Raw genomic sequence first — 22,099 nt, 5'->3', positions numbered from 1 at the left:
ACAACTTAGAAATCTTTGACAGTTTCTTCAAATAGTATGACAGATAATTGCAATAAATATTTCTTCTCTTTTACAATCTTTTCATCATTATGTTTTCTTCAAATTTTTAGTAAGAAAAAACTTACTCCTAGGCAGTAAAACTGGGCTTCCCCCTTAAAATTTAATGAAGCTAAAAGAAAAGGAGAGAATGCAAAGAACGATCACTACAGCCACAAAGAACATCCTAGAGACAACTTCAACCTTAAAAAAAAAAAAAAAAAAAAAAAAAAAAAAAAAGGTTTTGGTGTCTGATTTAACTGAGAGGTGATGAATTTAAGCTATTTTTAAAAAATGTTTATTTCTTTATTTTGAGAGAGAGTGAGTGAGTGTGGGAGGGGCAGAGAGAGAGAGAGAGGCAGAGAGAGAATCCCAGGCAGGCTCCAAGCTGTCAGCACAGAGCCCAACGCGGGGCTTGATCTCACAAACTGTGAGATCATGACCAGAGTCGAAATCAAGAGTCGGACACAACCGACTGAGCCACCCAGGAGCCCCTTTGCAACCCTGGTTTGTGACAATTTCCCCCACGGGTTTTGTGTGTGCTACAAAAACTAGATTTTGTAATAACTAATTTAAAGAAATGAATGAGCCTCTTGTCATTGAACACAGAAAATAAGACCAAGTTAAAAAACGGGGATTATCGCTCATTATCAACAAATCTCCCACTGTTCACTCCCCATCAGTCCTGCTTCCTTCAGGGACAGGATATACCAGGAGGCAGACCACTCCCCTCCTGACCAGGCTAGCCCTCACTGCAACCCACACCTAGAAGCCAGGACAGAAACCACCTGGCTTCCAGTGTGTCCCTTCCGAGACCTGGAGTACCTTCTGAATACATCGTATTATCATTTCTATCCCGTGACAGGTCACAGTGTAAGAGTCCGTTCTCTCTTAATGGTCCAGAGGGTTTGGGCAAAATGCTTTCTGATTCCTGCTCACCTCCCAATCTGATGGACTCACACACAGTTATACATCAGGTTTGAAAAAGGTGTTTGCATCCTTGATGGTACGAAGGACAGCATCACAGGCCAGTGGAAAAAGGAAGGCCGAGCTAATAAATGCTGTTGGGACAAGTGGCGAGCCATATGGAAAACATAAAAGTGGATACCTGCCTTCTTTCATCTACTAAAATAAGTTCTAGATGGATTAAAGACCTAATTACGAAAAGTAGAACTTTTTAAAAGATGTCTATTTATTTTGAGAGAGAGAGAGAGAAAGAGAGAGACAGAGGGAGAGAGGGGGAGAGCACGCACATGTGCACGAGTGGGGAAGGAGTAGAGAGAGAAGGAGAGAAGGAATCCCAAGCAGGCTTCGCGCTGTCAGCATAGAGCCTGATATAGGTCTCGATCTCACAGACCATGAGATCGTGACCGGAGCCGAAATCAAGAGTCAGAGGCTTATCCGACTGAGCCACCCAGGAGCCCCAGTGAAACTTTTTTAAGCTCAATAAGTAAATACAGAAAGCTGTCGCCATGACCTGGGGCATTCATCTTCTTAAAGAGTTGATAAATCTATGTTAATATTAAAAACACTTGTATGACAGAAGATATCATACAAAGGAAGCTAAAAAACGGGCCACAGACAGGAAGAAGAGAGAACAGATAAACGATGATTATCAGGATAAAGAACTCCTAAACTCAGTAAGAAAAAGACAACAACCCAACAAAAATGGGAAAAGGAAGACGCAATTTAGAGGATGCCCGCGATAGCTGCTAAAACATGAAATAATAACCAATCTCATCAATAATTAAGAAACGCACTTGAACACCATGAGACACCATTTTACACTCTGGTCATTTTACACAAAAACATGAGGACTGATTCCCTTCGGCAGAGACGAGAATGGGATCGAGCAACGTCCGGAACATTTCTAAAATAGAGGTCTGAAGCAAATATGGCAAAAGATTATGTTAACTCTGTATTGTAGATAGTTGTATCATTTTCTGTACACTTTCTTCTACTGCAAATGTTTAAAAAAAAAAAATTAAATGCTTAGGGGCGCCTGGGTGGCTCAGTCGGTTCAGTGTCCGACCCTCGGTTTCAGCTCAGGTCACGCATGGTCCCAGGGTTGTGGGATCAAGCCCTGCGTCTTGCTCCATGCTGATGGCGGAGCCTGCTTAAGACTCTCCCTCTACCCCTCCCCTGCGTATGTGCGCACGTCCCCTCTCCTTCTAAATAAAAACAAAACAGGGGCGCCTGGGTGGCGCAGTCGGTTAAGCGTCCGACTTCAGCCAGGTCACGATCTCGCGGTCCGGGAGTTCGAGCCCCGCGTCAGGCTCTGGGCTGATGGCTCAGAGCCTGGAGCCTGTTTCCGATTCTGTGTCTCCCTCTCTCTCTGCCCCTACCCCGTTCATGCTCTGTCTCTCTCTGTCCCGAAAATAAATAAACATTGAAAAAAAAAATTAAAAAAAAAAAACAAAAAACAAAAAAAACAAAACAAAACAAAACAAAAAATTAAATGCTTAATTGTGATAACAAAAGTGACATAGCTGGAATCCCAAAAGGTACCCAAGATGAGCGGCCACTGTTATTAGACAGTAGGAATGCAATTAAAAGATCAAACCTCTACTGTTCGAAAACTGTTCTAACTTTACGCATGCAAAGAGATTCAGTGTGATGAAAACACCAATCTGGTCACTGAGTTACGTCTAATTCCGGAGGTGAGTTCCTCGAGGGCACGGATGTTTCTTTTGAGTTTTAGAGGCATCATGCCTGCCACCTGGCAGGCGACCAATAAAGGTTTCCTGGACAAACCAAAGCATACGCGTCGAGTAGCGAACCTGAGTTCCAGCTAAAGGCACAAGTGACCCCAACAATGTGAAGTCCCTTCACTCCACAAAGACGATGACAGACCACATAAACCCTAGGGTTCTCAATTCCAAACTGGACGATTTCTGGAACTGACAAATACTACACACACACACACACACACACACACACACAAGTTGCAAGCGACGTGTGTGGCATATTCAATCTTAAGCAAAGATTTTTTGTGGTGAAACAGACATTTCCCATCTCCGCCCTTTTCGAGTATACAGTGCGGTGGCTTGAAGCACATTCATGCCGCACAAGCATCAGCACACTGGAGTGTATACCTGTTCCACAGCAGCTCCTCCTTCCGCCCCGCCCCCCAGCCCCCAGGCTCTGGTCACCACCACTCGACTTTCACACTCTGGGACTCCGACTATCCCACGAACTTCCCATAAATGGAATTCGTGCAATCTCTGTCCTTTTTGGTCTGGCTGATTTCAGTCAGCATAACGTTTTCCGGGTTCATTTGTGTTGTAGCAGGTGTCCCAATGTCCTTCCTTTTTCCTTTAACGTTTATTTTTGAGAGAGAGAGACAGAGAGAGACAGAGTGTGAGCGGGGGAGGGGCAGAGAGAGAGAAGGAGGCAGGCTCCAGGCTCCGAGCTGTCAGCACAGAGCCTGATGCAGGGCTTGAACTCATGGACCATGAGATCATGACGTGAGCCGAAGTCGGACGCTTAACCGACTGAGCCCCCCAGGTGCCCCGAGAATTTCCTTCCTCTTTAAGGCTGACCCACACTCCACTGTGTGCATACGCCACATCGTGTTTACCGACTCATCCGTCCAGGGACGATCTGGGTTGTTTCTACCTTTTGGCTACGGTGAAAAATGCTGCTATAAATACGAGTGGACAAATACCTGTTCCAGTCCCTCTTTTCAATTCTTTTGGGTACACATGCAGAAGTGGGACAGCGGGGTCACGGGGTAAATCCATGTTTAATTTCTTGAGGCAATGCCACACTGTGTCCCATAGTGGCTGCACCATTTTAAGCATTTCTAACAGCAAGACACAGGGTTCCATTTGCTCCACATCCTTGACAACACTTGTTACCTTCTGTTGGAAAAACAGCCATCCTAATGGATATTTTTATAGTCGAACTTACTTATTCTGTTTAAAATAAACAGAGTCAAAGACAAAACGCTACACGGTCTGGCAAGAAAACACCACAAAACCCAGTGCATTTTCAATAAATACCGTAGAACAATTCCAACATACGCCATCCTGTTACTCAGATGATTTTGTTTTGGAATTTTCTATAAATATTTATAATCAAAACATGAAACTGTAAATAATAAATATGAATACAAAAATGAGCCAGAACATTTGAGACATTATGAGATGATAAAATATAGGGGCACCGTTACTGCTTATGAGAAAAATAAACAAATGCAGATCTTTACATTTTCTAACACTCTGTAAGAAAAAGCAATTTATAAACTTCTCTATGAGGCAGGAAGAGGCCAGGGCTGACAAATACTTAAATTCTGTACTTTCACAGATAGTTCTTTGTCTTTAGAGCTTTCCAACACCAACAAAGGGCCAAGGACCAAAGGCTAACGCTGGATTCAAGGAGATGACCACGTGAGAAAAATAACTCTTTTCATTAACAAAAAGGAAAACATCTCAAAGTTTGAAGTACCCCAGTCATTAGGCTAAAAAAGGCCGATAACTGCACCGAGGTGCAGCCGGGGTATCAGAGGCGCGGGGGCAGCCGGCTGTCTCTGTCAGTACGGCCATCTTGGGAAGAGATGACCGCCGTGACAATAAGGCCCCCGCTGACGTTCGTTCCTTCCCAGGGTCTGAGGCAAAGAGCTCCAGAAAAGCAGAGCAGGGCAGTCCTGGCAGGAAGGAAAGTCACTTCTACGGACATGCCCGACATCTGAAACAGCAGACGGGCAGGATCAAGTCATGCCTGTGAGTTTAGATGTGAGTCTCTCTAGAAACTTCCATTTCAAAATGATCTCAGGGTGGTGAGTTTGAGCCCCATGTTGGGTACAGAGACTACGTAAAATTAATAAATAAATTAAAACTTAAACAAAAGAGAGAAAGAAACAAAACCTCCCTGCGAACGTCCCCTGGCCGAGCTCCCCACTTCTCGACTGGGTTAGGGTCACAGCGCCCCAGGAGCCCCCCCGCCCCCCGAAGCCAGCCTGCTCCTCTGCAGGGAGCCCCACACCACGTGTTCTTTCCAGACGGACACCCAGCACATCGCGACTGTGCGCTGCAACACTTCAAAGGGCTCCTAACGTAAAGACCCAAGTCTGCGGGTCACCCACCGGGCTTGGCTGTCTGTCGGGACTCCATCTCACGCCGTCCCTTCCCCTCCTCTGTGCTCAAGCCAGGTCCACCAGACTCCACCCGCGCTCTGCTCCCCACGGGCAGGGCCTCGCTAGCAGCTGCCTCCGGCCCAGACTCCAGGCCTCCTCTTCTCGCCCATCTCAGCTCCGCAGACATCTCAGCCGAGAAGCGTTCTTCCCTCGCCGCCGGGGCCCTCGGACACATTAAACTTGACAGTCTGCTTTCCTTTTCATTCGTTTAGACCAGGGCCTGGCAAACATTTTCTGTGAAGGGCCAAAGAGTAAATATTTTAGGCCCTGTGGGCCATATGGCCTCTGAAACAACCACTCCGCTCTGTCACCGCGGTGCGAAAGCCGCCGTGGATGATACGTAAATGAAGGAGTATGGCCGTGTCCCAACAAAACTTTATTTACAAAAGCAGGTGGCAGGCTAGATTTGGCTTGCGGGCCGCGCTTGCCAAGCCCTGATTTAGATGAGAACTATCTCGGAGCGCCTCCTACGTGCCGGCATCATGCTGGGGACACAGTGCTGAACCAGACAGACAAGCTCCTTCTCTCATGGAGCGTACATCTTGGTGTGTGTTATCCATCCGTGTGACAGTCTGTCTCTCCCTCTAGGCTGTAGATTCTGACAAGGCAAGGATGGCCCAGTTCTTTCCTCCCGTGTTCGGCAGAGCATCTGACACGATTACCATTAGCAGTGAAAAAGTTTACATTTACAAAAAGTTGTAACTGACATTAGAAATCTACAACGATCGATCGCCTCTCGGCCTTTTGGCTAAGATCAGATGTAGACATCTACAACGGACACGTAGTTTCCTTCAAAGATGGGTCCTGGAGTGAAGAAGTGTGGGGCAACACCGTTCTACTTAAAACAAACTGCTGGGCCGTGTATGCCCTCCCCCACCGCCCCGCCGCCTGTACGGTCTCCCCCCGGGTCCCCCTGGGTCCCAGACAAGCTGCAGGCTCTGGGGCACCTTGTGGCCTGGCACACCTCCCGTCCCCATGTCGGTTTCAGCTGCGGCTGCTGACATTTCACGTCTGGCCTGCCATCACTGGGCACACTGCTCCTCCCTCCTCCTCCTTTCTTCTAGTTCAGGGGCTCTTCCGTTTCTTACTTCTTGGTCCTTCAACAACATCAGAATAAACTAGGTCTCCAAAAATTAATTCAGTGGCAGTATGTGGAGACCGAAAGTACACAAAAAGTACCTAAAAAGTAAACAGAAGGTATTCTTGTGTTTCCAAGGGCAGGTTCTAGGTATTTCTCTGAAAATTACGAATGCAGAAATAAATACATAAAAAAACTAAAAGGGTCTCTGGGTGGCTCAGTTGGTTGAGCATCCGACTTTTTTTTTTTTAACTTTCTTGGAAAAAGCTTGTTTATTTATTTTCAGGGAGGAGGTGGTGGTGGGAGAATCCCAAGCAGACTCCACATGGTCAGTGCAGAGCCTGATGTGGATGGACCTCGGTCTCATGAACTGCAAGATCACGACCTGCGCCAAAATCAAGAGTTGGACGCGTAACCGACCGAGGCACCCAGGTGCCCTGAGTGTCCAACTTCCACGAAGAGCATGGAACCTGCTTGAGATTCTCTTTTTCTTTCTCTTTCTCTGTCTCTCTCTGTCTCTTTCTCCCTCCTTCCCTCCGCCCCTCTCCCAGCTTGCATGGTCTCTCACTTTCTCATTAAAAAAAAAAAAAAAAAAAAAAGCCAGGACTAAACATCACACCGAGCTATCGTTTTACTATCAGAAACAATTCTGAAGCAGCGAATCCTCTCATTTTACTTTCCATTCAAGGAAGTGGCATCAACAGACACAGATAGGGCTGCGTGGCCGGCTCAGTCGGTGGATCGTGAGATTCTTCATCCTGGGGTTGTGAGTTCGAGCCCCACACTGGGCACAGACATTACGAAATAAATAAAATAAAACTTAAAAAAATACACAGAGTTCAACTGCTATAAAGGGCATTATTGGGACAACTGGTGAAATTCAAGTGTATTAAATCCAGGTACACTAGCTAATGGGATTATGCCAAAGTTAAAGGTCCTAAATCTATCATTACACTGTGGCTGTACAAGAGAGCATCTCTGTACACAGGAGCCATCGAAGGGCCGTGATACCTGCAGTTTACTTCCGAATGCTGCTCCAACAAAACAAATAAATGAGCACATGTGGGAAGTGAGACCCACGCAGGATGGCCAACAGAAAGCCCAACGTTAACCCACAGAGCAAAGATTAGTAATGCGTTCCTCCTGTACTTTTTATATCAAAAATAAACAAGACTTCTCATTTGCTGCACATCAGCAAGTTGGGAACGCGCAGCCTCTTGTCAAAGACATGTGAGTTTCAGAATGCCAGCCACTCTGCCAGGAGAGGGCCGGGAGTCTGTTCGGCACCAAAGGTGGTGCCCTGGGCCCTGTTTCCCGAGGCAGCAGCACTGCTGAGACGGCCCTGTTTGGGGCCGTCAGGTCTATGGAAACCTCACCGAGCCCACACGAGCCGACCTGGCTCAAAACCCGGAGTGCAAGAAGGAATGACCGCGGCCCTGAGACGGCCCCTTCCGGCAGGTGAGACCCCAACCCGCCCACACCCACCACACGTGTGAGACCTGCGACCCAGGCCTGGATCGTCGGTAGAGGACACACGCGTCACGCTGTAGAGCAAATATTAGAACTAGAACACTGGGATTTCTTCCTTACCTTCTATGCTAAAAAATAAAACCAAAGGCTAATTTTTCTCCATCCTCCACTTTGGTGGCCGTAGCTGAGGCTAAGACAGTAACCATAATCTAACCTGAGGGCCTTGCCGTGGGAGATGGGGACAGGGAGTGATATTTAGCTGGCAGAGTTAACAGGACCTACAGAAAGACTGGACATGTGGGGAGCGGGACAGGAGGACCCAAGAGTGAAGCCCAGATCTGGGGTTTGGGCGCTGAGCTCGGGAGCACTGGAGTAAGAGCAGTTCTTTTTTTTTTTTTTTTAATTTTTTTTTTTTCAACGTTTATTTATTTTTTTTGGGACAGAGAGAGACAGAGCATGAACGGGGGAGGGTCAGAGAGAGGGAGACACAGAATCCAAAGCAGGCTCCAGGCTCCGAGCTGTCAGCACAGAGCCCGACGCGGGGCTCGAACTCACGGACCGCGAGATCGTGACCTGGCTGAAGTCGGACGCTTAACCGACTGCGCCACCCAGGCGCCCCAAGAGCAGTTCTGAGAAGGGGGAGGAGGAAGGGAGATGACGGTGCAGACTCAGCAGGGAGTCTGGGGTGCTCGTGAGACATCCAGGCAGATCCGCCCCAAAGTCCGGGGAGAAATCAGCCAGGAGCTCAGATGTGCGTGGTTCAGCTCATCAGCACAGGGCGTGTCCTTGTCCCCTCTGTCTCCGCGTGGACGGGGGCAACGCTGCCGGTGCTTTATCTAGCTCTTTAAAAGGCCACCAGTGCCACTCCTGTCTCCTCTCCATGCCCGTCAGCCTCCTCAACAGCCCAGCCGAGTGGGAGCCGCATCTAACAGGCGCCGTCCCTGAGCAGTATCCTCTTCCTCAACAGCGAGAACACGTCCCGCAGAGGTGAGCTGAACGTTCCAGAACTAGGCATGAACAGCAGGAAGGGGCAGAAAAGAGTGAGAAGGCCGGGGGAGAAGAGCACGAGGAAGGGAGAGATGAAAGCAGATGAAGAAATGTCTCAGAAGCGACTTTGAAGAGTGTTCCAGAGAACGGCGCACGCCCTGCACTCCCGCACGGAGAGGACAAAGGAGAGGGCCTGCTCGGTCCCCAGCGCTGCCCGAAAAGCCTGCATCCACTTGCAGCGAGGGCCTTTGTCCCCAACACTGCAAAGACCGGCGGTCTTTACACACGCAGCTCTTTGGAGGGGCCGAAAAGGAGGCTAACAAGTTAACGTGCTACTCGTTATCAGTGGTGTTATTACTTACTACGTAGGCTGCTACAAACAGTTTCTATTTAAACGTCTTTAGTTGTAATGAAAACGGTGGATAAGGAACAAAATGAAAGGGACAATCATTATGATGTTTTTCATTGTAATTAAACTTTCAGATCTCCAAACTAATATAAGTATTTATCTAAGAAAAGTACTTTTGTGGGCGCGATTTACATTAGACACATAAAAACCAAGAAGTTAAAGGGGCGCCTGGGTGGCGCAGTCGGTTAAGCGTCCAACTTCAGCCAGGTCACGATCTCGCGGTCCGTGAGTTCGAGCCCCGCGTCAGGCTCTGGGCTGATGGCTCAGAGCCTGGAGCCTGTTTCCGATTCTGTGTCTCCCTCTCTCTCTGCCCCTCCCCCGTTCATACTCTGTCTCTCTCTGTCCCAAAAATAAATAAACGTTGAAAAAAAAAATTAAAAAAAAAAAAACCAAGAAGTTAAGGATGAGTAGTAACAATCCCTTCTATGCTGTAGGGCTACGCTTCTGATTTTTTGGCCCTATTCCTTGATGCTCCCAGTTCTGGTACATTCCCAGTGCCCCAGGAGTGTTCTTATTTTTTAAAAGATTAAAAAAACCCTTTTTTTTTGATGTTTATTTATGAGAGAGAGAGCATGAGCAGGGGAGGGGCAGAGAGAGGGAGACACAGAATCCGAAGCAGGCTCCAGGCTCTGAGCTGTCAGCACAGGCCCAACACGGGGCTTGAACTCACAAACCATGAGATCATGACCTGAGCCCAAGTCCGAAGGTTAACAGACTGAGCCACCCAGGTGCCCCTAAAAGACTTTTTTTAACGTTTATTTGTTTTTGAGACCGAAAGACACGGTGTGAGCAGGGGAGGAGCAGAGAGGGAGGGAGATGCAGAATCCGCAGCAGGCTCTAGGCTCCCAGTGGTCAGCACAGAGCCCGACGCGGGGCTTGAACCCACGAACTGCGAGATCGTGACCCGAGCCAAAGTTGGACGCTTAACCGGCTGAGCCACCCAGGCGCCCCGTCCTGGGAGCGTTCTTTCAAACGTCTCTCTGTATAGGGTAGGGCCCCGTATCACACCTGTCCGCGTGCAACCCCCACCACAGTGTCCTCAACCACTGTTCCCTTGGACAGACACGTCTAGCTGAGGCACACCTGCTTCCCAGGCCCACCTGATGGGCTTACAGGGACTCCTCAGGTGAACGGACCCGGTGTCTTCAAGAAGAGGACCTTGGGCCGTGACAGAGGCGGGCACAGGACACACAGGCTCCATTCCTTGTGCTACTTTTCCCTTATTTTCCTTATTCCACTTGTATCTTGTTTCCTCATTGTTTTCCCCCTGCTCAAGAAGTTTTACGAGGAGAATCATGTTCTATTGGTTCAATGTTAAAAAACACCAACAGTTCGAACATAAAAATGTGTTCAGAAGCCCGAAAGGTCTCAAAAACTAAAAAGCAAAAAGTTATGATTTTAACGCCATGGTTACGGTTTTCAACTAAAGACTTGTTTTGAAAACACCACTCACCGCAGCCTTCTTAGCGCAGCGCTAAAGACAGCACAAGCACCCAGACACAAGCAGGAGAGCTGACATCGCCAACACACGAGGTGTGACGCCCTGAGCCACTTTGGAAAATCAGGCCAGACTCACTCGCCGCTGTCCCTTCCCCACGCGGATGCCTCTGAAATCTGTGGGCCTCTGAGGAGCACAGTTTGAGCAGCTCTGTCCCAGGGATCCCTAACTGTGTCTCCCCTCCCTGTCCTCCTGCCGTCACCACGGCCACCGTCTTTATCACTAGCCTGCCACCTCCAGCACTGCTGCCACGCACTCTTTTTCTCTTTCAGTTTTTTAGAGAGAGACAGAGAGAGAGAAAGTGTGTGCACAGGCGGGGGGTGGGGTTAGAGGAGGAGGGAGAGAGAGAATCTTAAGCTGGTTCCATGCTCAGCACGGAGCCCTACATGCGGCCCCATCCCACAACCCTGGGATCATGACCTGAGCCGAAATCGAGAGTCCACCGCTCAACCGACTGAGCCACCCAGGTGCCCCCACGACATATTCTGATAATTTATTCCAAAAATGAGAATGTAAAAAGGCCGTCATTCTCTTTATGTTGAAGGCACACCATTCTTCCTAAGAAAACTTTCTGACTTCAACAATAATTGAATAACATGCTTCTCATAAACCAAAGTTCACAGAGAGAATTATGCTTAGAAGAATTTGTGAAGTGACTGACTTCCTAGGAGCGGGATTTTGAAATGAATGAGAGCTGTGAAGCGAAGCGAGACCGTATTCTCTTACAGGTATTCTAGACTCTCCTGCGTCGCCCAGGGGCTCTGGAAGGCTAACGTGCCTGCGATCATAAGTCTGAGACAGAGTACAGAGTTGTCACAGCCATAAGACAGCACATAGCACTTTGAAATTGCAAGCATCTCCACACACACTGAATTAACTGAACCTTAACAAATAATGTCCATCTCAGAGACGGGGAAACCTCTGTTTCAGAGAGCTCACACTTGGAAAAGCTGTTTCGGCTAACAAGCAGTAAGGGCTGAACTGAACCCTGCATCTAGTGCCCCTCTCACTCTACCATTCTATTAAACTAGTTCCCCCTAAAAGAGCTGTAAAAAGAAAAATCGAATGAAGTTGGTCTATCACGTTAAAATCTCTTTTCTTCTGCTGTTAACATTCTAAAAATAGGTGTCTCTATAAAAATCTAAGTAACATAACTGTCTTAAGTGATTAAATTAAAACGGGTTACACAATAGCATGATTTAAAGAGAAAAGCCTCCTTTTTTTTTTTTTTAAATTCCAAAATGTTACCATACACACACAAGATCTTCAAGTATTTAACTCAGAACTTCCAGCAGCTGGAGTAAGCAACATCCTAATGAGGGATCAAATTCATCAGATAGGGAAGCGCCCACACGGTTCACCCAGCAACGTGCAGAACGCTGAATCAGCACTAGCACTGAGCCACTGACAAACAGCCCGCTGCTCGTTCTTCACCCCCAAAGTCCCCAGGACTGAAACGACCAAACAGCAAACCATACATTATAGAAAGGAATTCCCAACGCTCTCCATAGCTGAAAATGTTTCCTAATGCTGACTGATAACACACGGCGCCTGGCGCCTGCCACTCGTCCTTCCAGGAGCGGGATGAACGGAACACCTGCGCTCAGCTTTTGACAACCAGAGCCGCCTCCCCTCCCACCGCCTTTCCCGTGCGCCAGCATATCGTGGAGAAAGCGCTCTGAATCGCCAATTCCATCTCGGGGCACAACTCTAAACATTTCATCTGTCAACTTCCACAAATACAAGGAATTATGAAATGCAGAACAGAGTAAAAGGTTTACTGAGAACAACAGTCCAAGTGTCCACAACACTCAGCTTTTGGGCCTGTGCTTTCTGCAAAGAAATGGCTTGGGGCAGGTTAGGGACCTATCGGCGCGGCAGGACCCATGGCAGGCCGCTGGGCGCTCAGCAGCTCGGGGGAGGGAGCCGGCAGCGCTGGGGAGAGAGCCGCGCTGGGGAGAGAGCCGCGGGAGCCCTCCGCCCCCGCCCCCGCAGCACGGCCACGGCCGAGGTGGCGCAGCGGGTGGCCACGACGCCATTTTATCCGCTCGGGGCCCCGGGCGCAGAGCCGCCCCGCTCGCCTCCCCGCTCTCCCCGCTCGCTCGCGCCGCCGGGGGTGGGGTACCTGCAGGCGCGGCCCGCCCGGGCCCGGAGACGCTGCCTCGGGAGCCGGCGGGGGCGCGCGGCTCCACCATGTCGGCCGCGCGCCGCCGGGACCCTCCCGCGCAGGCCTGCGGCCGGGCAACCTGCGGGCGCCCGCGGGGCCGGGGGGGGGGGGGGGGGCCGGCGATGCCCTTTCCGCGCCGGGAGGTACCCGATTCATCCCCTGCCACGCGGGGGGAGGCACCCACCGAGGGATTTGAAAGCTCTGATTATCTAATTGCAGCTGACACTAAACCGATCTTCCTTCCTCTTGAAATTCTTTCGATTGTCACCCAACGTTTGCACTTGAGGACAGGCTACGGGGGGCGCACCGGGGGCCCCTCTTCTGTTGTTTTGAAAGGCAGCCAGAAGAATAAGGCCTAGCGCCTACTGGCTGCGTGCAAATAAATGTTCTTTCATAGTGCCTTTGTTTTCCGTTCCTTCCTCCTTCCCGCTTTCTCTCAACAGCCCTGAAACATTTGGCATACCAACACTGGCGATAGTATTCTAAACGAGTCCCATATGTAAACTGGCAAGTGTCCAACTTCTTAATTACTTTCCTGCCTCTATCTAAAAAAGATCTAAGTAGCAAACACTACCCTACTGCATATTAATCAAAGCCTCTGTTTATAAATGTACAAAGCAGCCACCAAAACAATATATTGTTCTGCCTTTAGCACAATGAAAAAGACTTTTTTTTCAAGCTCTCAAGTGTCTCGAGCTACAGTTATGTGGCAGACTTGCAAAAACATAGTCTGCCTAGAAAATCACATGACAAAATGACATTTTTCTGGAACCTGGATGGTGTGAATCACTACATTTATCTACCACTCATCTTACCAGTTACAACTTTTGCCAATTGGCTAAATGAGCTCCCCTCCAAATTAATACATGAATTAAAAAATCAATTCCCCCCCCCCCCCATTATTTTTTTAGAAGGCCAATGTTTTATTTCAGGACAAATGCTGTTTAAATAGGGAACCTGGAACCAAGGCTGGGGAACCCTGGCTTCTCCGTCTCGTCTCGTTTTGCAGGAGCCCCTCTCCAGCCCGGCAACTTGTATCTCTGTGGAAACCGCCCACGACAGGGGACTGGAGGGAGACCCAGCAAAAGCTCGGCTGGTTCTCGAACACAGGTCATTCTTTATCTCCGCATGGCAAAGCACGGCGTCTGTCTCTGGAAGGTTCATAATGTCCCCTACACATGTAACTGTTCCAAGGGGTCTTTGTCCGTACTGCCTCTTGACTGCCGCTCACCGACCACCAGATCGGGCCACTGGGCAGGCGATGAGCGCCGAGCCAACAGAGACGGGGCCGGCGAACAGATGTATTCCTAGTTAGAACCGCTGGGTCAGGGGACAGGACCACCTAGCGTGTTTATCAGTTCTCCCCAACTGCCCTCCCCAGAGGCCGCACCAGTTCACATCCCTTCCTGCAGCCAGTTGCCCACTGCCCCTTCCCACACTTCCACCTGCCGGGTGTGGTGGTTCCGGATTCTTGCTGCGAAGACTAATAAACAAGTTAATATGCGTAAAGCACTTGGATCCGGCAAACAGTGAGCGCTCCCTCAATCACCGGTGCCACAGTGACTACAATAGATTGTCAAGTTCTGGCAACTTGGTACGTGAAGAACGATGTAGCCCTGTTGTTTTCGTCTTCATTTATGTTTCCCGTGGCCACACGTAACATGATCTCTCAATGCTTAGGACTCACTTGTAGTAAGTAGCTTTATGATCTGCCGGCCAACAATCTCTGCCCACTCTCCTACCGAACTGGTTTTTTTCCTCGTTGATTTATGGGAATGCTTGGTATTTCCTCTCAGGTTTTATTTACGGGTTCGTACAAAAATCTGTAACTTTTTTATACATAACTTTGTCTGCCTTTCTTTGCACGGCTTCTTGCTTGAGAGAAACCTTCAGGCCATGATGTGGAACTATTCTCCTGTGTCGCCTCTGATAGTTCTCCCGTGCGTTTTGCGTGTGGCTTTCTAGCACTCCGTTGACCGGGGCCACCGTTTCCCAGGAGTCTGTAAGGCCACGTCATGCTCACCTCGGTCTCCACGCATGCACGTGCCTGTCCACAGTCTCTCCACTGCATCGCCTCTGTTCGTTTGTTTTGTCTTGCCCCAGTCACACACAGTTGTAATCAATTACTAGGGCATCATTCGCTCTACTGGGTGGCTCATTATTCTTTTAAAAAATGTTCTTGCGGGGCGCCTGGGTGGCGCAGTCGGTTAAGCGTCCGACTTCAGCCAGGTCACGATCTCGCGGTCTGGGAGTTTGAGCCCCGCGTCGGGCTCTGGGCTGATGGCTCAGAGCCTGGAGCCTGTTTCCGATTCTGTATCTCCCTCTCTCTCTGCCCCTCCCCCGTTCATGCTCTGTCTCTCTCTGTCCCAAAAATAAATAAACGTTGAAAAAAAAAAATTAAAAAAAAAAATAAATAAATAAAAAATGTTCTTGGGAGCACCTGGATGGCTCAGTCGGTTAAGCTTCCGACTTGGGCTCAGGTCATGAACTCATGGTTTGTGAGTTCCAGCCCGCATCGGGCTCTCTGCTGTCAGCACAGAGCCCGCTTCAGATCCTCTGTCTCTCTCTCTCTCTCTGTCTGCCCCCCTCTTCTCTCTCTCTCTCTCGAAAAGAAATGAAAACATTAAAAAAAAAAAAAAAAGAATTTCTTGGCTTTTCTATTTATGTACGTTTACTCTCCTAGATGAACTTCCGAATTAGTCTATCAAGTTCGAAAAGTAATGTGCTGGGATAGCTCTGAATGTGGATTTGATGGGACTGGGTCATCACAGTAAGTTTGCTAGTTTATTGCTATACTCACTGGCAGTCACCTTTCCAGCCCTGTCTCCTCTTGCTGACCCCGGCACGCTGCCCCCTGCCACGCAGAACCACCTTCATTACCCAACGAGGCCCTCCCCGCACGCAGGCTGCTCTATCGCCTTCCCGACGAATCCAAAACTCAGCTTGTGTCGCCTCCATCAGAAAGCCTTCCTTGGCGGGCGCCCATCCTCAGTCTGGGTTATGGCGCATGTGATACCCCACCGTGATCTCCGACTGGGCACCCCACCCACCTGGGCCTCCCTATACTTAGTAGGCATTCAATACGTGTTTTGCTCGATGACTTAACGCTAGAAGAAACTCTGGAAGGTCAGCCTCTTCTCCCTTGTCAGAGGCATACAAACGGCCGTGTGGGACGGCTGCCTAAACATTCGGAGGGAGGAACAAAAGGAAAGAGACAGTGAAAAAGGATGAAGCTAGTGTATCGGTTTGTCAAAATACGGCAAAAACTGGCATTGCGATTCTTCCATATGAACAAGTGTGACAGATTAATGTAAATTACAAGGTGAATCCTAATGAAACTTAAGAGCTGGACTGATCTACTGACATATCCTCTTCAGAAGCATGTGCAACATAAAGGACACGAATGAATTAAAAAATCACTGTCAGGCTGGGTCTCTCTCCATATGCTACCAGCGCCTTCTACACCAGTAGAGAAAATGTATCTCCGCTTGCTGGGCTAAAGCAAGTGTGACTTCGGCTTTCAATTCTTCAAAAACGCTCCCATGTCTCCACCTCCACCGCTCACTGGTATCTGTAAATGCTTTCTGTGTACCGGATGGATGCGATCACTGTCCCTTACTCCAGCGAGGACTGCAACAGTCCCCTCCCCATGGAGGAGGCAGCACTCAGATGGGAGGCAACCAGGATGCTCATGAATTCTGGCAGGTTTGCACGTGTGACTGTTTAAACCTAAGAGCTATGATAAAGGTGATTCAAAGGCCACCAATTCCTTCCAGGGATATGTAGCCTTCTCTAATCTTTGCCAATCACACTAAACCTTTTTTTTTTCTTTTTTATCTATTTTGAGAGGGGGAGAGAGAGAGAGGGATCGTGTGTGCACATGCACGCACGCAAGCAGGGGACAGGTAAGAGAGAGGGAGAGAGAATCCTAAGCATGCTCTGCACTATCAACACAGAGCCCGACACGGGGCTCGATCCCACGACCATGAGACCATATCCTGAGCCGAGATCAAGAGTTGGACGCTTAACCGGCTGAGTCACCCGGGTGCCCCCACACGAAACCTTTTGGGGGAAGAAGGGTCCACATACTGATACACCTGGTATGGGTGTATTAATTTTTGTGCTGGGCTGAAAATTAACGTGCTGGGCTGAAATAACCCCTTACCCCACTTTTCTTTTCATGAGAAACGGTCTGCTCTTAAAATCTGAAGGATGAGTCACGTACCCACTCCCTGCTTGGGTAATTCAATCTTAGTTCCCTGACCGAGCCTTCTTTATGTTTTAACTTAACATTACAGTTGGAGGAATGGAATAATGAGTGAAACCGCATTTTTCATTTTCACGCAGGTGTGGCTGCGGAGTGGAAACCTGCTTACCCAGAACGAAACACAACGACGATCTACGTGTTACTTAAAATAGAAGTTACACGAACTTTTACTTGAAGCAGTATCTAGGAAAGTTTCAAATGCACCAAGAAAACGTGGCCACTCTTCTGGATTTCACCTGGATATGAATTCAGTGCATAATACGCACCATGAAAAAGAAAAGTTTAGGGGCGCCTGGGTGGCGCAGTCAGTTAAGCGTCCAACTTCAGCCAGGTCACGATCTCGCGGTCCGTGGGTTCGAGCCCCGCGTCGGGCTCTGGGCTGATGGCTCGGAGCCTGGAGCCTGTTTCCGATTCTGTGTCTCCCTCTCTCTCTGCCCCTCCCCCATTCATGCTCTGTCTCTCTCTGTCCCAAAAATAAAAATAAACGTTGAAAAAAAAATAAAAAAAATAAAAAAAAAGAAAAAGAAAAGTTTATAGAACGCTTCATCTCTAGGAAGGTCGGCTAAAATTTCAAAATGTACGCAGGTCACAGAGGGACGAGAGAGCTTTCTTGTGCTGTTGCAGAATTTACTCATTTAAAGATTTTGCGAGTTTAAAAAACGACTGCTGCCCCATCATAGCGTTTCAAAGATGGGCACATATTTGCTGCACTTATGGAGCACTTATTGTATACAAGGCCCTGTGCCACACGTGAAGCAAATATCTCACCCTCAGAGTCCTGTGAAGTAGGGGTCCCCCCATGTCAGAGATGAGGGCTCGAATAGGCAGTGAAAGCGGCTTGGTCGAAGTCACACAGGAGGTCACAGGTCTGGAAACGTCATCAGGCCCGGGGCCTGCAAGCCTGTGTCCTGACCGTGCTGCTGCTGCTTCCTGGCCAATCCCTGTGCTGGTGCCTGAGCAACACGGGGCACGGTGCCAGCGGTGCCTCTGCTGACAAAATCAAGCAAGCGCTCTGGAGCCAGTGTTTGAGTCAGAGATTAAAGGGAAGGGACCTTAGCAACTAGAGGTCCTGAGAGTCTCAGACTTCTGATTTTAGGGGGGAATGAAGTCCTAGCTGGGGGTGTGACCCATGCCAGCTGTCAGGCCTTCCCCCTGGTGCAGAGCTCTTTCCATCCAAAGGAAAGTGAGAAGCTTTCTTTTAAAAAGAAAATTTTTTTTAAGTTTATATATTTTGAGAGAGAGAGAGAGAGAGAGAGAGAGAGAATCCCAAGCGGGCTCTGTGCTGTCAGTGCAGAGCCCAATGTGGGGCTCAAACTCATGAACCGTGGGATCATGACTTGAGCTGAAGTCGGACACTTTACCGACTGAGCCACCCAGATGTTCAAGAAGGTTTCTTTAGAGGGTACTTTCAATTTGATAGAGAGGTGAGACTCTTACAATTAGCCAGCAAACAATGTGGGCTGCACCGTGTGCCAGAAGGGGAGGCTGTGCGTGCAGACGAGGAACAGAGAGAGTGGAGGAGGGAAGGGGCTTCGTGGGGGGGCGGGGCGGCAGCGGCCTGGGCAGGCAGGCAGGAAGGAGGGAAGAGACGAGAGGCGATCTGGCGGACACAGGGCTGGTTAGGGTGGGAAGTGGCCACGCAGACTAGGAGGGGCAGCACGGACTGGACAAGACGGGAAGGGCTGTGGCAGCCCGGGAAAGCCAGACCCTGTGCAGCAGGAGCTGGGGAAGCAGGACAGGTTTTGAGGGGACCCGAACCAGTCAGAAAGGTTCATCTGGCTACAAGACCAGCAACTGGTGGGAAAGAGATGCACTCGGTGTAAAAGGAAGACCTCTGCTCAGGAGCCATAAAGCTGTCATTTCTTATCTTACTGACAGAGTACAGACTGATTCCATTTTCTGAGCGGTTTTACAGAAAATGTGGATTTATTTAGTCTTCTCTTTTTTTCTAAAGCATAATAAACTAGAACTAGCTTTCTGGAGAAGGGTATTTGCAGAGGCAAATAAGCCAAGGAGATACCAGTGGCAGCTTTTGCACCAACGGCATTTGAAGAGTACCCGGACGCAATCCTTCCAACAAATCGTGACAACAGGACAAGCCCTGAAGAGAGCAGGTGTTACGCTTCTTGTCCAGGTTCTCAAACTAAGCATCTTCAGCTGATACACCAAGCTGTTTAGGGACAGCCACACGCTCCCTGTGTGTTAAGACTGTCCAGAGGACCACCCTTCAGTGTAGAAAGGAACGGTGCTCGATTATATAATTGCTTGCGGCGAAGCAGACGGGACTATATTCCTGGCCAATGACTATATTTGATCATTTCTTTTCTTCCTTGCTTTTTGCTGACAATCACTGACCTACATCCCCTCTCCCGGGAATTTAGCAGGTAAGAGTCGGGACTATTTGAAGGGACGTGGCAAAGTGGTCTAAAAAGATTTGTTTCGAATGTATCACAAAGTCAGAGTTTTGTGAAATACTCCTAGAGATACTTTTAAGCCATGTTGGAATTATTCTCCATGTTAAAAGGCAGCACATGAAAGAAAACATTAATATAACTTGTGACATGTTTCTTTTAAATTCCAATCTAGCATGGGGCGCCTGGGTGGCGCAGTCGGTTAAGCGTCCGACTTCAGCCAGGTCACGATCTCACGGTCCGTGAGTTCGAGCCCCGCGTCGGGCTCTGGGCTGATGGCTCAGAGCCTGGAGCCTGTTTCCGATTCTGTGTCTCCCTCTCTCTCTGCCCCTCCCCCGTTCATGCTCTGTCTCTCTCTGTCCCAAAAAAATAAATAAACGTTGAAAAAAAAAAAAATTTTAAATTCCAATCTAGCACAAGAAGCCTCCTTGCTTCTCTAATTACAGACGTGAATTTCACTGCCATCAGCAAATACGGTTTCCATGCTGGAACGAGTGCCAACCGTTAAATCATTGGAAGTGGAAAGATTCAAGAAAGTAACGAGAAATGTGGCCGTTGAGCACATGTACTTTGCTCTCTTCCAAAAATTTCTAAAACGTCAGTAAAGACGTGTTTTAAGTCTGAGTCCACCAGTAAGGTCAAGAAGGCGGGACGAGGAGAGAGAGGCGATGAGAGCTGTCAGCAGTCTGAAGGCTGGAGAGCCAACGGACGAGTGGCGCGTGCTCTCGGAGCCAAGAGAAAGCCGGTGTCCAACTGCAGGCAAGGACGCCGGCAAGAAGCGGGACCCTGGACGCCGCGGGGGCCCAGCCCGAGGTCTGATAGCTTTGGCTCCAAGTGTCTGAACGAGTTCGAGAGCCTCACCCCCGACAGAGCGGGCCCACCCCGGGCAGCCTGGTGGCCGGGCAGGAAGGGTTACTGAAGGACCCTCCCCGCACCTGCCGTCACAGACTTACGAGGACTCACGTGCAGACCTTTGGCTTCTGGGGAGAAACGAACTCGGCTGACGGAGCTAATGCCATCTCAAGACATACGAGGAACCATATGGAGAAGAAGGCGAAAACAGAACCCAACTTTAAGGTCCGATACAAACGCATCTGGCTAGCTGGCTGGCTCACGCTGTTACACGTACACCGTGAACGGGGACCCAACTACGTCTCTCTGACGAGCGGGCAGCAAGGCTGAAATGGCGCACCGTGGTCAGATGAAAGGAATGCCTCCCTCTGAGTATTTTACCTGCTTGGAGCTTACTGGGGTGCTGCTGTGCTCCGGCTCCAGGGAGGGGAGGAGGGCTTACGCCTGCGGGCCCGGCACCCTGGGTCGGGCTCACGCTGGCCAGAGCCCCGGCAGGCAACGGCTGGCCTCTCTTTAACAGCTGCTTCTGTTCTTGCTGGCGGAAGCGTGGAGGCACCTCGCGAGGCAGGTAACGGGGCGCAGCCGGCTGCTGGCTGCTGGCGGACGCACGTTTGCCATTGCCGCCGCTCGGCAGGGCGCTGGTGCAAACGCTGGCGGCGGTACCGGCAGGCTGGGGCTGGCTCGAACAGGTCTTGGGAGGTTCTGGCACTGCAAGGGACAAAACGGAAAGAACCCAGAACTTTAGTAGCCCTCCTGAAGCCCCAACCCAAACCAAGGGAGACAAAGCAAAAACCGAGAAGGAAAGGGTCGACGTCGCACCCGGGAACCGGAACTGGACCGAAGTCCAGGGTGTCAGGCGCGAGACCCGGTTTTCTTACAGACTAACCGAAATTCGGAGCAGCAGGCTTTGGGCCCCGGGTGCCTCGTCTGCGACGTGGGCGATCCCGTTAGGCCGGAGCAGCGGCTCACACCTCGGCTTCGTCAGACTCCACGCAGGGCCGATGAAGGCCCCAGGCCTGCCCCCCACGCCCCTTCCAGGGAACTCAGCAGGGTGGAGCGAGGAGGGGAGACTTTGCATTTCTGGCAAGTTTCCGCGCAACTCTGATCCGACGCTGGTGGTCCCGGGACCACGCTTTGAGAACCACTGCTCTTGGTGTTTTTTTCAAAATTAAGGGATTTTTGTTTTAATTCTGATGGCCACCCCCACCCCCACCCCCACCCCCACGCATCCTGCGTTATCCGAATAATGGAAGCATTGGTGGAGCTATCAATAGCACTGACTGCACTCCGTTAAACATTTACTTGAAAAGAATGCAAGTGGACTAACGTGCAAATGATGCATTTGAATTAAGCGGAAGCCAAAATGCCATCTGGGTGTTGCACAAACAGAAGCTCCACAGCAATTTCAACAGAAACAAGGAGCGGGAGAGGGGAGCGGAGTGGTGACCCTGACAGTAACCAGCAGGCCAAATGCAAAGGAGATCTGAGTAGTCACCTGCACTCCTAAGGGAGCACAGACGCATCAAATGCAAAGAATCTGAGCCTCAAAAGTCATTCCTATCTTGAACCTGAAACGTTAATATCCGAGACATTACATTTACCTTGTTATTTGGGGAAAAAAAAAAAAAAATTTTTTTTCTACTTAATTTGTAAATGTCTTTGTGCAAAACGCGTTTATACCTAGTTTGGTGTATATCTTAAGCGTGTGAGTAACAGTATGAAAAGACGCCGGGTCCACACTGCGGGGAACACAAGCCGTTCCTGTCGGCCTTTACACCACCCACACC

The 22,099-nt window shown here is 49.5% G+C and overlaps 1 protein-coding gene across 3 annotated transcripts in view; it reads right to left on the bottom strand.

Annotated features, from left to right (window-relative positions):
- The window catches only part of TNRC6C (trinucleotide repeat containing adaptor 6C), a 100,426-nt gene that overhangs the window by 59,156 nt on the left and 19,171 nt on the right, over positions 1 to 22,099 (bottom strand). For 2 of the 3 annotated variants that reach the window (XM_045490927.1, XM_045490928.1), the window contains one exon: positions 20,694 to 21,020. The exons of the other annotated variant lie outside the window; for it this stretch is intronic. The gene's annotated coding sequence lies outside the window, so the exon portion shown is untranslated. The remainder of the gene's footprint in view (positions 1 to 20,693; positions 21,021 to 22,099) is intronic. 3 annotated transcript variants of the gene reach the window in all.

The sequence above is a fragment of the Leopardus geoffroyi genome, chromosome E1 (genome assembly GCF_018350155.1).
Source record: "Leopardus geoffroyi isolate Oge1 chromosome E1, O.geoffroyi_Oge1_pat1.0, whole genome shotgun sequence".
In the NCBI taxonomy this organism is placed as follows: Eukaryota; Metazoa; Chordata; class Mammalia; order Carnivora; family Felidae; genus Leopardus; species Leopardus geoffroyi.
The sequence above is the reverse complement of the archived record's forward strand: the minus strand, read 5'-3'. Positions and strand labels throughout refer to the sequence as shown.